The sequence below is a fragment of the Eulemur rufifrons genome, chromosome 28 (assembly GCF_041146395.1).
Source record: "Eulemur rufifrons isolate Redbay chromosome 28, OSU_ERuf_1, whole genome shotgun sequence".
Classification (NCBI taxonomy): Eukaryota; Metazoa; Chordata; class Mammalia; order Primates; family Lemuridae; genus Eulemur; species Eulemur rufifrons.
The window spans coordinates 14647629-14661617 of record NC_091010.1 but is presented as its reverse complement, the minus strand read 5'-3'; the positions used below and the strand labels follow the sequence as shown (position 1 = coordinate 14661617).

The following is a 13989-nucleotide window of genomic DNA, read 5'->3' as shown; positions in this document are numbered from 1 at the left end:
ATGTGGGTTTGCTACAGTACCCCAAGGGGACTTAGTGCACAGTTTGGGAAACAAGAGTATAGTGTTAACAAAAACAATGAAAAAAAAAAGAAAGAAATTACTATTAGGAGTATAATAACAGAGTAATTACGTGGGAGGGAAGAGGGGGGGAAGGCCTACACCTTTCCTATTAGTAGGATGTAGGCCAGATCATTAAATGCCACTTTAAGAAGTTTAGGAAGCATTCTGTAAGTAGAAGGGAGCACATGAAGGTTTCTGGGCAAAGGAGTATAATGGTAAGAAATGATGTCTCATTAAGGTAAGAAACCAGAACTGAATTTACAACTGAATTTAAACAGGGGATAAATAACTGACTTATTAAACTTCACCTCAAGAGTCTTTAACAACATATGGAAAGATTTCTATTAACTTCATCCTCAACATGAATTTCCTTTTCATCACCTAAATACAACATTTAAGACAATATAACTGACAATGATGTCCAAAAGCCAGTCACTTCTAAGATAATGCCATATATTTTCATTTAATTCATAATAGAATGATAAAGAATGACACCTAGATACTAAAATAGTTGCAAGATAAGCCAAAGACGTGAAAGTGTATACCAGAAAACCCAATGAGGCCTTTCAGGAAAATGGAAACACACAAGTAAAAAAAATTAAATGTCAAAACTGGAAAATAACCGCAATAAGTAGACTGCAAAGGGTGATGAGGAAATCAAAATTGAAGTAGATTGATTAGGAAAATAGGATATATCACATAGCTTAAAGGACTGACTCTCAGATAATTATAATACCACCAAGTGAGACAAGGTGAAACATGAGATTTTCATAAATATTAAGAATCCATTCTCGTTCAATAACTAGTATATTATTGATATCTTTCTTTCCTGAAAAACCACCCAGTGCCTCTGTTGGCAAGCATCCCATTAATAAAAACTGATTTCTAATAATCCCATTATTTCCCCAATAATGGTCCTTTTGTTATTTTGGTTAGTAAGTACCTGCTAACATCTTTTTCTCACAACAGATTTTGGGAAACTTTGGCTTAGTAGAAAAAACACATAAACTTTAGACTCAGATATATAAAAGTTCATCTAGCCTCTTTCAGAGATTGTATTTCTTGCAGAATGATTGTGAAGACTGAATAAGATAATGCAAGCAAAGTGCCTAAGGCAGTGCCTGTTACAGAGCACAGATGATAGTGATGATAATAACAGGGCACTGAAATATGATAAAAGAAGGATTTTTAGTCTATATTCATTCAATTTAGTCCATCAATATCTTTTCAGCACCTACTATTTTTGTAGGACATTATTGTATTAAATAATGGATAAAGCAGATTTTCTCTATCTTTTTTGTAGGCTTCTTTTCCTCTCCCCATCCCATAGTGTTCCTCATGCTTGGATCAAAGGATTACCTGTTCTTCTCACCCTATACAGCTTCTCTGGATATGATCTGGTTTCAATTACCATCTATATGCTAAGACCCCTCATCTCTGTTTTTAGCTTAGACATATCTTCAAGGACTAACCTGATATCCAAATACCTACTCAACTCTATTTTGCCTATTACATCCACGTATTTCTACTTAGATCTCCATTATCACCATTTTAGTGCAGGCCACCATCTTCTCTCAATTAGACTGCTGTAAAAGCTTCTTTTAATTTTTTTTATTGAAATATATTCATATACCATATAATTCACCACTTCAAAATGTATAACTCAGTTGCTTCCATATGGTTATACAACCATCACCACTATCTAATTCCAAGACATTTTCATTATCTTAAAAAGAAACTCGTACCCATTGGCAGTCATTCCCCACTCTCTCCCTCATCTCATCCTCCCACTCATGCAACCGTTTGCGAAAGCATCCTAACTCAACTCCCTGCTTTTAGTTCTGTTTTCCTCCAATTCACTTGTCCTAAAATGTCCTTCAATAGTTACCCAAATCTCTTAAGCAAAATTCAAACATAAACAACTTTATGATTGAACCATTAACTTCCTCTCTAAGTGCATCCTAAGGCATTAGCACTCTTGAATGCAATCTTCCAGTACAATGGATACTTCATTCTATCTCTCTGTGTTCTTTCTAGCTTTATACTTAGGTTTCAGGTCTCACACTCTTAGGCAAACGTTTCCCGAACTCTAGACTATATGCCCATGTTCTGTACTAGCATAGAAAACTATATCATTCCTATCATAAAATTAATTCCACTTAACTGTAATTTCTTGTTCAACCAACTGTTTTTTTGGCTTTTCTGGAAGAGTTGTAGGGTATGTTTCCAAATCTAGAAGAGTACCTGCTATATTCTATGCACTTAATAAACATTTGTTAAATAAATGAATGACAGGAAACCCATGGTTGACTCTACATAAAGCTTACAATTTTAGGGTACATAAAAATTACAGACAAAAGTATATTACTATTATAAGAGATGAAGGAGCTATTGCAGCACATGGTGGTAACACCTAATTCATACTTTGGGGAGTGGGCAAAGAAGACTTTCTAAGATAAATATGAGAAACTGCATCCAAGCTGACACTTAACTACAACAGGGATAAAGACATGTTACCCCAAATATGGCATTTTACATACTGAATATTTTCAGCTGAAGGAATTTGAGAAACATCAGGTACAGGAAGGACTTTCTGATATCCATCCCCCAAAGCAGGTCATAAGATCTTCATGTGAGAGCATGGAGAAAGGAACATCCTTATCTCTGAAGAAGGAGGGACACTGAGATGAATCCTACCAAACAGGCCCTGCTAAGTTTCCCCCAGTTTACTACTCTTAGCTCATACCCCTTTTTGTCCTATCACATTTTCCCCTAATTCTCTACTATTCATCAAACCTAGTATAAAAAACACTCAGGTTTAACTATTTCTTCAGACCTTCATTTCCTTAAGAAGGCTCCATATCACATAAAACTTACTGCTATAAATTTGTGTGCTTTTCTTTTGTGTATCTGTCATCTGTTACAAGGGCCTTATAGCTGAGAACTTAGAAGGAAAAGATTATTCCTCCCCTACAACTGCAAGTAGGAATTAGAGGACATGTGAGTCTTGAGTGGGATAGCTAATTTTTATATTTTGAGAGGAAGAAAAATGGCAGAGAGACCCAGAAGGAAAAAAAAGAGAGAAAAAGAGAGAGATACTATTGAAATTAGGAAACTAAAAGTAAGTTCAGCATTCCAAAAAGAATTCAGGTTCTTTTGAATACAAAGTGAATTAAGAAAAGCTCTTATACTCAAATGCTTATATTATAATCTCTTAGTTAAATCTGTATTCTAAAACATACAGTATTTTCTAAAGCACACAGTAAAAGTATACTGAATATATTCTATTTGGAGATATCATTCATAGTATAACCATTAATACAACTTGAAGGTGTAGCATTAGAACCTGGCATAAGGTTGGCACAGAATAAATTTTAATTATTATGATTACTACTACTATAATTATTGTATCAGTATCATTTACACTATTGTTATTTCTAAGGCAAATTGTTAAATATCTAGAATATTAAGGAGTATGAATTTTATTTTCCGAGATTTGTAGCCTGCCTGAAGTCCAAGGGCCCCTATCATGGCAGGGTGTGGGAAAAAGGGAAAATCAATGAACTTCCTGAAATTGTAGGAAACTTTGATATTTTTCAGGAGAGGATTCACAGATTTTATGAGATTACTAAAAAGGTCTAGGCTACCCACACCAAAGGGAGGTAGGGGAAGAGTATAGACAGAACCCAGGTATAGCCAATGAGGAAGTCTTTTTATTTTATTTTTATTTTTTGTATTCTTTTTTTTTTCCCCCCTTAGGAAGATCCTGTCTCTACAAAGAAGGCTTTTTCTTTTTAAGCGAAAGAGCAACAATGTTATAGGACTGCATCATATTAAGCAAGAAACTCATTTAATCCAAAGATATTTACCCAAATTTTAAAATACTTATATAAGTTGTGATTTTAAAAACAACTTACATTATCTGAAACTTTCACTGAATTTTCTTAAGAGTAACAAACATAGGTTAAAAATAGCCCGGATTTATCTGCAAATATCTCCAAAACTAGGGAATGAAAAAATAACACAGCACCTGATTTAATGTTATAATAGGCTTCACGATTTTATTCACTCTTTCACCAGAAGGCTTTAAGAAACAAGATTTCTATAAAATGGACAGTATACATCCTACACTTCTATGTTCTCCCAAGATTTTAAAAATCATGTCTACTTTTGCTTTTAGTTTCTTGTTTATGTATAATGAAGTAAGTCTTTCTTTTAGGTTGGAATAAACAAGGATCTCTTAAGGAGAAATCAGATCTTTTTAGAGAACCTTCTAGAAAATGTCTTGAGAATCAGAATTCAATATAGCATTTTTATTAACATTAATTGAAATTGTTAAATTCCCTTAAATAGTGTTGTAAATATATACAGTAGTACACTCAAGCAATTTTAAAGGAAATGTTAGTAATAGCTGCTCTGGAGTTTAAAGGACCTCTTTCTTTATCCATATATTTATCATAATTTTGAAATAATTTTAAAAATCATATATTTCCCCATATATTCCAATATTTTCCCCTGGTAACTTAAGAAAAATTGTGCTAAAACCAAATATAAACCAAAGGTTCAGCTAAAAAACACTGATTAGCCAAATATGAGTTAAAACAACAGTAAAGAGTTAAATTACTGAGTATGTACTATATGGTGGGCATTATGCTTTATCTACTATGTAATCTCATTTCAATTTTACAGGTAAGGAATCAGAGAAGGTAAGCCACAGCAAGGCATCTGATTTTAGAAGGTTTTGTCTTAATCATTACTCTAGATATGGGAATAACAGGCAAGTAAAGAAAAGCATAATGGAAGTGTCATCAGACCTAGATACAGGGCTGGCCTGGAAAGGAGTAACTCTGTGACCCTGTATGAGTAAGTTAATCTCTAGGTATTATTGTCCTCAATTATGAAAAATTAGGAAATCATGGTGATGTTCTAAGATATTTATCACTTTCGGTTATGAAAAAACAGAAGAATATATTTTATATAAAATAAGAAAAGAGTCACCATGAAAGTTTATTGCGGCAAATGAAAACTGAGACAGAAAAGTGAGGAAAGGAAGAAACCTTTAGACAAAAACCACAGTGGTCTTTAGAAGTAAGAATGTCACTTAGATGCATTTGCTCAGAAATTCTACAAAATCTGCAGAGAAGCATGCCAACTAATAACCAAACAGCAAGAAAAGAACTGAGAAAAATCCTTCTCCTTTACTATTTCTAGCATACACTTTATAAAAAGCAAAATCCCTCAAGGCAGTAAATATCTGCCCATCAACACCTATCAGCGGCAACATCAAAAACATAAGGCAAAGGTCAAGTCAAAGTTTATTGACGATGATGAACTATGACAGCCTCTATTAAATTACCCCTTCCTTCAAGGTGTATGTGATCAAAGCAGCAAAGATATTTTCACTCAGTCACATAACAAGCTATTTGTTGAGATTGAAACATCTGGTCAATATCTCCTAACACTGCAATTTCATGCACAGTTAGCATTAGGGCACATTTCTTCTTTTCTTCTTACAGGGTCCATAAGGGTGGCACATATGGCTGATCATTTCATTCAAAAAGGATTCAATTCAAGGCATTACACACAATCGTCTGTGCTTTATGGTGTTTTAAGTCTACCTGCCATCGTTTTCCATCATCATTGCTGACTGCTGTTCTCTTCTACTATAAAAGCCTGCAAATAAGACAGAGCACTTAAAGCTTAACAGCTTTCCTCTACTGGAGTTACAAAGCATTTAAGGCAAAGGAATCGTAAAGTGGCAGGTCGTCTTCTATTGTCAAGAACTCCTAATACATTAAACTATTTACCATTTTATTTACTATTTAGCAGAGATCCAGTATATATTAGAAAAGTAGTTTTTAATGTCAATTCAAATGCTCAGCTTTCTGCATGATAGATCTATGAAAGCATGTTCTTCAGCATAATTTGAAGTTATAATAAACAATTTGAAAACAATATCATATAAACATTTAAAAATTAATTTTAACAGGCATTTCCAGAATATTTTTTTTTAACTTGACAAAGAACAACTCTGTATCAGAGAGAATATTGATGCTACAATCTTATTAGTCCCATACACTGAAAATTTTCCACTTGAAATTCATGCATTTGTTGTCATGGTAACAGGGCCCTTCCTTAAATTACACTTGCACTAGTAAACTTGAACTCACACCATAGAATTCTCTTTTTCCCTTTCTTCCTTTAGGATAACAGCTTCAAAGAAAAAACGGGGTGAAGGGAAAGACCTCTTTAAAGCTACTGTTTCATGTTTCCTTTGACATGTCTTCCTGACAGGGAGTATGACTGTATGCATATAGTTATCCCCTGAAATTTAAGGATTTGCCTAGATGCTAATGACCAAGTGAATTTCAACAAAGAAATATTCTTCTATTGATACAGAATCACTTATGACTATCTTCAAATAAGCAATATGCAATGGCTGATTAAAGAAAGAGAATATCAAAATAACAAAGTTGAACTGAAACCTAAGGTATAATGTCCAGGACTGCTACTCTAGCATATAACGTAAATATTTTGTTTGTTCATTCGTTCATTAATTTAGTCACTCAATCCAATCTAATAACATTTACTGAGATGGTTCTAAGGGCCGGGCACCCATGCTGTTACTGGAACACAAACTTCAGTAAGTCAGGAATGATCCCCACCTCATGGAGATTCTAAACAAAACAAAACAAAATGCATAGCAAACAAAACAAAAACATTAAACAAAGAAATAAATTATGTAATTATAAGAAATGCTATGAAGGAAAAAAAATGGCTGAGAAGGGTGAAGGGTGGGAAAGGGACAAGGAAAGAATCTATTTTAAATAGGCCTAAGGACATTTGAGATATAAAATATGCAAATGAGCTTGTCAGGCAAAAGGTGAACTTGGGGTTTAGGGAACTTTCCCAACAGAGGGATGAGCAAGTGAAAAGCTTCTGAGGCAGGAAAGACTTTGGCATATTAAAATAATTGAACACCAATATGGCTGGGAGCTCACTGAGGGAGATGGAAATGGTTAGGGAAAAATGCAGGTGCTAGATTATACAGGGCTCGTTAGCTAAAGTAAGGAGAATAAATTTTATTCAGAGTGTAATAGTACGCCACTGAAGGATTTAAAAAAAGAAAGTGAAATTATCAAATGTAAATAGGATCACTTTTGCTACTGTGTATAATGTATATTAGGATTAGAAGAGAAGCAACAAGACCATTTAGGAGGGGAGGGTGTCATTCACATTCTACATCGAGACCATTGGAAAAACCTACTAGCTCTATCCTCAAACTATTTCCAGATTTCAACCATTTTTCACTAATTCCACTGCTACTACCCATCCGAGATACCATAACTTCTTCATCAGACTATTGCAGTAGTTTCCTAATCTCCTTGCACATAGAGCTATCCTTTCAAAATGTTAAGTCAGAGCATATCATTCCCTTGCTCAAACCCCTGCAATGCTCCCCATATCACTCAAGAGGAAGCAAAAATCCTTACAATAGTCTATGAGGCCCTACAGGTTCAAGCCACTCTCCTTTACCACCTATGCCTCTCTAACCTCACCTCCTACTATTCTCCATTATTCTGCTCCAAACACTCTTAACTCCTTATACGATTTCGAAACATGCCAAACATGCTCTCCCTTAGCAAGTACCGATCCCTCAACTGGACTGGATTTCCCCCAGACAGCCAAGATCCTTACTAATCTTGAAAGTCTTTACTTAAATCTCATCTTCTCAATAAAACTCTGTTTAAAATTGTAAAATGCTCCTTCTGTCCGACATTCCCAATGCCACAAACACTGTTCTAATTAATGCATCCCAGCACCTGACACCTAGGAGATAGTAAGTATCTGATAAACTGTATCTTATTAACAGATCAATGGAGAGAAATTACTTGATTATCTCAATAGATAACAAAAATTTATTTTGATAATATTCAAAACATACTACTAAAACAACTGTTATACAAGAATAATACTACAATAAATGTTAGCCATTACTTTTACTGCAGGATGCAAGCTATCACTGTCATTTTTTAACACTGTTATGGCCTATATAATTATATCCTAAAATTAAATACAGGACTAAAAATATTAAAAAGGTAAAAGCATAAAACCACAATCTGCAAAAGATACAGGAAAATTAAAAACGAACATGCACTTTCTCTATATTATTGGAAATAACTCAATCTTCATTATAAACCCTATGAGCTAGGTACATGATCTACATTTCACAGATATAAAACCTGAGGCACAGAAAGGCTAAGCAACCATCTTAGGATTTAATCCTAGATACTCTACCACCAAAGCTCAAGTTTGAACCACTATTCTGTAATGGTTACTGAAGAGAATCAATGAAAAAACTATTAGAAATATTAAAGAGAGTTTGGTAGGATGTCCAGTTACTACAACACATGCTTTAAAAACTTTCTCATATACCAATAACCAGTAGAAAAACAGTAAGAAAAAAATTCTATATACAATGCCACCCCAAAGAAACCACACTTGAACCCACTGATTAATCTCAGCATCATTAAAAGCAGAACAAACAGATATGATGGGTCATGGATGAGATAAAAAGGAAAAGATACAGCATCATTTTTAGAAGATTCTTGCCTAAAGAAATGAAACCTGAATCTAATCAAACCTCTAGCTCTATCAGCAAACACTAAATATGAAGCAACTGACCAATTCAGAAAGTGATATACTCTACCGGACAAATAACCTAATTACTGTTAAAAAAAAATAAAGTCAATGACACTTAAAAAAGTATTACTAAAACGCACAAGGTACAAATGAGATGTTTGAATTCTTGTTGAGATACTGATCCAAATAAACCTATCCTAAAAGGATATTTTTGAAACAATTATGAAAATGTGAATCTAAATTAGATATTAAATAGCATTAAGATACTGGAATTGTGGATATCATGGTAGATATTTTAAAAGTGTCATGCTTAGGCAATCTGAAGGATTTATAGATGAAATGATATCTGGGATTTGCTTCACAGGAGAGATACATAAATCAAGTATGGGAAATGTGAATAATTATTGAAGCCAATAACTAGATAATGAGTACATGGAGTTCATTATACCTACTGTTCTCTCTACTTCTGTGTAGGTTTGAAATTTCATACTTGTGTAGGTTTGAAATTTTCTATAATAAAAAGTTATAAAGTAATAAAAATGGAAAATCTTGATGTAGGACAAAAGACAAACATTTACTTTAAAAAATTATTATAAAAATGTTATTTCTCGCCCAAAAACCTATAAACTCCAATGTGATATTTTGAAAACATCAATATAAATTTTAAATTCACCTGGAAGAATAATAAGAAAACACATTCTGAAAAAGATGGGTGTGCGGGGAAGATTTTACCAGCAGGTATTAAAATGTATCATTTGGCAACTGTAATTAAAAGAATTGGTACTAGTACAGAGATCAACAGAAAAAAATAGAGTTTGAACACACCAAGTACCTATGGTAATATAGTATAGGATAAAGATGACATTTCATGGAAATGGAAAAGAGGGAATTAGCACATTGAACTGGGATAAATATATAGCCATTTTGGGAAAAAGTTTTCCCTTTCACACTTTAACCAAAAATATTGAAAATAAAACCAGAAAGGTATTAGAAAATTCAGCTACTTATTTTAACTGTAAAACAGAGAAAGATTTCATAATTATGTCACAAACACCAAATACCATACAGAAAAATACTGATAGCTTTGACCAGAATTTAAGATCAATATAGGCTGAGCATCTGTAATCCAAAATGCTCCAAAATCCAAAACTTTTTGAGCACTGACATGACTCTCAAAGTCCTCATTGGAGCATTTTAGATTCCAGATTTTCAGATGAGAGATGATCAATCAGTAAGTATATAATGCAAATATTCCAAAATCTGAAAAAAGTTCTAAATCCTAACTGGTCCCAAGCATTTCTGATAATGGATACTCCAACCTGTTGCGGAAACAGCAAGGGGGGGTGCGGGGAGAGAGAAAGAGGGAGCAAGCGAGAAAAAATGTGTGCGTGTGTGTGTGTGCACGCACATAGGGGAACAGGGATTATCAGTACCCTTACTGTAGGAAGCACTCTCAAAAATCAGTAAGAAAAATATTTGCAAGGTTGTCAAAAGGATGGTGGTGACTGATGGAGTGATACCCACAAACATAGGCAATGATAATACCCCTTTCAATCTAAGTAAAGAATGCAAGCATTGAAAATGCAGAGAGGGTGAACATAGTAAGAATATCAGTAGCACTGTACAAACAGAAGAGCAATCTTCACTGGCTATCACATCTGTATTAAGGACGCCCCCGTTGACATAATTTCCTGTTCAAAGTGAGGATGCCATAAAGTCTTTCAAGACATTCTCTTTGCCACTCTCATGGTGATGATGAGGTGCTTATGCCATTCTGGCCCCTCCTGACTGACTCTAATAAGAGATTATAGCTTTGAGCCTGCCTATCCAGCAGGTGTAAATATGTGGTAACAACTGTATCACAGTCCGGAGAGCTGATTGTGAGGACAAAGGAATCAAAGGACAATTTCCCAGATATATTCACACCCTGGAGAGCTCACATTTTAGCCTGCCTGTATCTATTCTTGCAAAACTATAATTTTTTTTTAAAAGAAACTCAATTATATGAACAGCAATGGACAATAAACATATATATTCTTAGCACAGTAACTGAAGAACTACAAATTAAAATAATGAGAAACCATTTTTTAATCTGACAAAGATGTCATTTTCAAACAGGAAAAAAGCAGAATGACAGTATCAATTATGGAGGTGGTAACATATCTTTTTTGTAAATCTGTCAACAGACACCTAGAAACAATATTGGTAATTTAGTTTTTATAGATAATTAAAATGTATAGAGTTCTTTCAGGAAAAAGATTTACATGCAGAAAGTTTGAGAATCTGATTAGTATTTCAATTATAACATCATCAAAATAAAAATGTTACTGGGTACCCACAATGGAATTAGACACTTGTTAATACAATAAACTCTATTAAACTCTTATTAGATCTAAAGTACTCTGTGAGGGAATACAAACACAAATAAAGCTTTGAGTTGTTCACAGTCTAGTGGAGGAGGATGAAAACAAAGTACAGGGAGAGTTATACTATAGGTATGGACAAAATATTCTGAAAGCACTAAGGAGTATGGGGCATAATGATAAGGTCAAAGAGAAAATGATACATATGCTGGTTCTTGAAGGTTGAAGATTTTATCAGGCTGAGAACAAGAAAAATAAAGTGAATTATACACAGAGAAACTTATATGTGCAAAAACACAGAGGGATACTATGGTCATGGCTTTCTCAGGGAATTAGTAAAACATGGGGTCCATACTAGCATATTTTATGAAGAACTAATGGTGCATGACATCAAAACACAGGCTGGGATCAGAGAGTTACATGATAGATCCCTATTTCAGAAAGATAATTTGGCAACAATGTACAGAAAAGCTAACCCAAAAAAAATTTGTTGGGAGACAATTCTCTAATGGGTCTCTCATGTCTTTGCAGGACTTGTATCGGATTTTGTTCTCAACTATTTTAAGAATGTTTATATAGCAAAAAGTCTTAGAAGAGAAAGACAGCATCTCCCTCAGAGTAAGGGATAGGCAGATTTCAAAGAACTCCTTTAGAAGACTGGAGTTTCCTAAGTTTGGGATTCCTCAATTGTGATGCAAACTCCGAGCATAGCTTCCACCTGGGCCCACCAACAAAATGCCCCTAATGACTGCAGAAGCAATTAGAACCCTATGGGATAATGAAGCCTTACACTGCCTGCTCTGCCTGGAGAAATAAATCCCTTTGTCTCTAACCCAAGAAGTTCTTGTCTTCTGTCAGCACCTATGAAACTGTGGCAGTCTAATTTGTTAGCTTGCAAGTACAGTAAAAGCCAAGACATTTCACAGTTATTGTCAAGAAGAGAAGACAAGACAGGACACACAGAAAGACCAATTACCAGGCTATGTAGTGTTACAGCAGAGAGATGAGGATCTCAGCCTTAAGAATTCTAAGGAAAGAATGAAATAGATTGAAGAAGCATTTTTTGGAGGCAAAATTGACAAGTACTGGGACTGAGAAGGTATGGCAAGTGAGGGAAAGTGAAGGTTGAGAATATAACTATAGTATCTCTAATTGGATGACTGATGGATGGTTATGTCATTAATGGAGAAGGATAATATAAGAACAGAGGAGCAAGTACAATGTGAAAAACCAGAGACAGGTGAGATGAGTTTAAACATACGGAATTATGAGGATATTCAGATAAAGGTATCTACTAGAACATTGGAAATAAGAGTTTGTGTTTAATAGTTCCAGATAGAGGTCCGGAATAGAGAAACAGCATCGGGAACCAGCGATTCTCAAAGAGGGGTCTGTAGATCCCTGAAAGACGCCGAGAACTTGTCAGAGGATTCACATGGTCAATTCAGTTTTCACAATAATATTAAGATGTTATTGTGGCTGCCGGGCCCACTTCTGCCCGCACCAGGTCCTCCCTCCTGTGCACCCCCATCAGATTGTGGCGGCTGGCCTCCAGGGTGCGCTCTCCCTCTGCCTGCAGCCTGGCTCCACGGCTCCATGCCCGCACACGCCCACGTTCCTGCGGGCGACGCCACCTGCACGATGCTCCACCCTGCCTGCGGCCGCGCCCCAGCCTGCCAGGACATGGCACACACGCCGGTGTGCTGCCCTAGTGCCCGGGGACGGCGAGACGGACAAGCTCAGGAAGGTGGCGCTCATTACTGGCATCACCGGCCAGGATGGTTCATATTTGGCCGGGTTCCTGCTCGAGAAAGGCTATGATGTCCACGGAACTGTACGGCGATCCAGTTCATTCAATACAGGTCGAACTGAACATCTGTATGAGAATCCCCAGGCTCATATTGAAGGAAGTATGTTTTTGAATCCTAAAGACATGCAATTGCACTATGGTGATCTCACCAACAGTACCTGCCTTGTGAAGATCATTAATTAAGTAAAGCCTACAGAGATCTATAATTTGGGAGCCCAGAACCACGTCAAAATGTCCTTTGACTTAGAGCTGAGTATACTGTGGATGTTGACGGCATTGGTACTTTACAGCTTCTGGATGCAGTTAAGACTTGTGGCCTTACCAACTCTGTGAAGTTCTACCAACATCAACAAGTGAACTTTATGGGAAAGTACAAGAAATACCCAGAAGGAGACCACCCCTTTCTACCCCCAGTCACCATATGGGTAAGCAAAACTTTATGCCTACTGGATTGTGGTAAACTTTGTGAGGCATATAATATTTTCGCAGTGAATGTTATTCTCTTCGATCATTAGAATCCCTGACGAGCTAATTTTGTTACTTGAATAATTAGCCGGTCAGTAGCTAAGATTTACCTTGGACAACTGGAATACTTCAGTGTGGGAGATCTGGATGCCAAATGAGATTGGGGCCGTGCCAAGGACTGGAGGTGATGTGGCTGATGTTGCAGAATTATGAGCCGGAAGACTTTGTCATAGCTACTGGGGAAGTCCATAGTGTTTGGGAGTTTGTCAAGAAATCATTCTTGCACATTGGAAAAACCATAGTGTAGGAAGGAAAGAATGAAAATGAAGTGGGCAGATGTAAAGAGACCGGCAAAATTCATGTGACTGTGGATCTCAAATGCTACCGACCAACTGAAGTAGACTTTCTGCAGGGAGATTGAACCAAAGCGAAACAGAAGTTGAACTGGAAACCCTGGTGGGTGTGGGGGTTGGGGTGGGGGTGGAGTCGCTTTTGGTGAGCCGGTGAGGGAGACGGTGCGGCCCGACATGTAGCTCAGGAGGATCAACGCCTGGGCGCGGCTGCAGAGCCCAACACCGCCTTCCGGCCTGCGGTCCCCACGAGGGGCTCACGGACCGTCGGTTCCCCATGACCCCCACCGCCACTGCG

General features: G+C 36.2%; 1 protein-coding gene and 1 pseudogene across 6 annotated transcripts in view; one reads left to right on the top strand and one right to left on the bottom strand.

Moving 5' to 3' along the window:
* ADK (adenosine kinase) overlaps positions 1-13989 on the bottom strand; it is a 519965-nt gene that overhangs the window by 297214 nt on the left and 208762 nt on the right. The window lies entirely within an intron of this gene.
* Positions 12750-13840, top strand: LOC138376531 (GDP-mannose 4,6 dehydratase pseudogene; annotated as a pseudogene).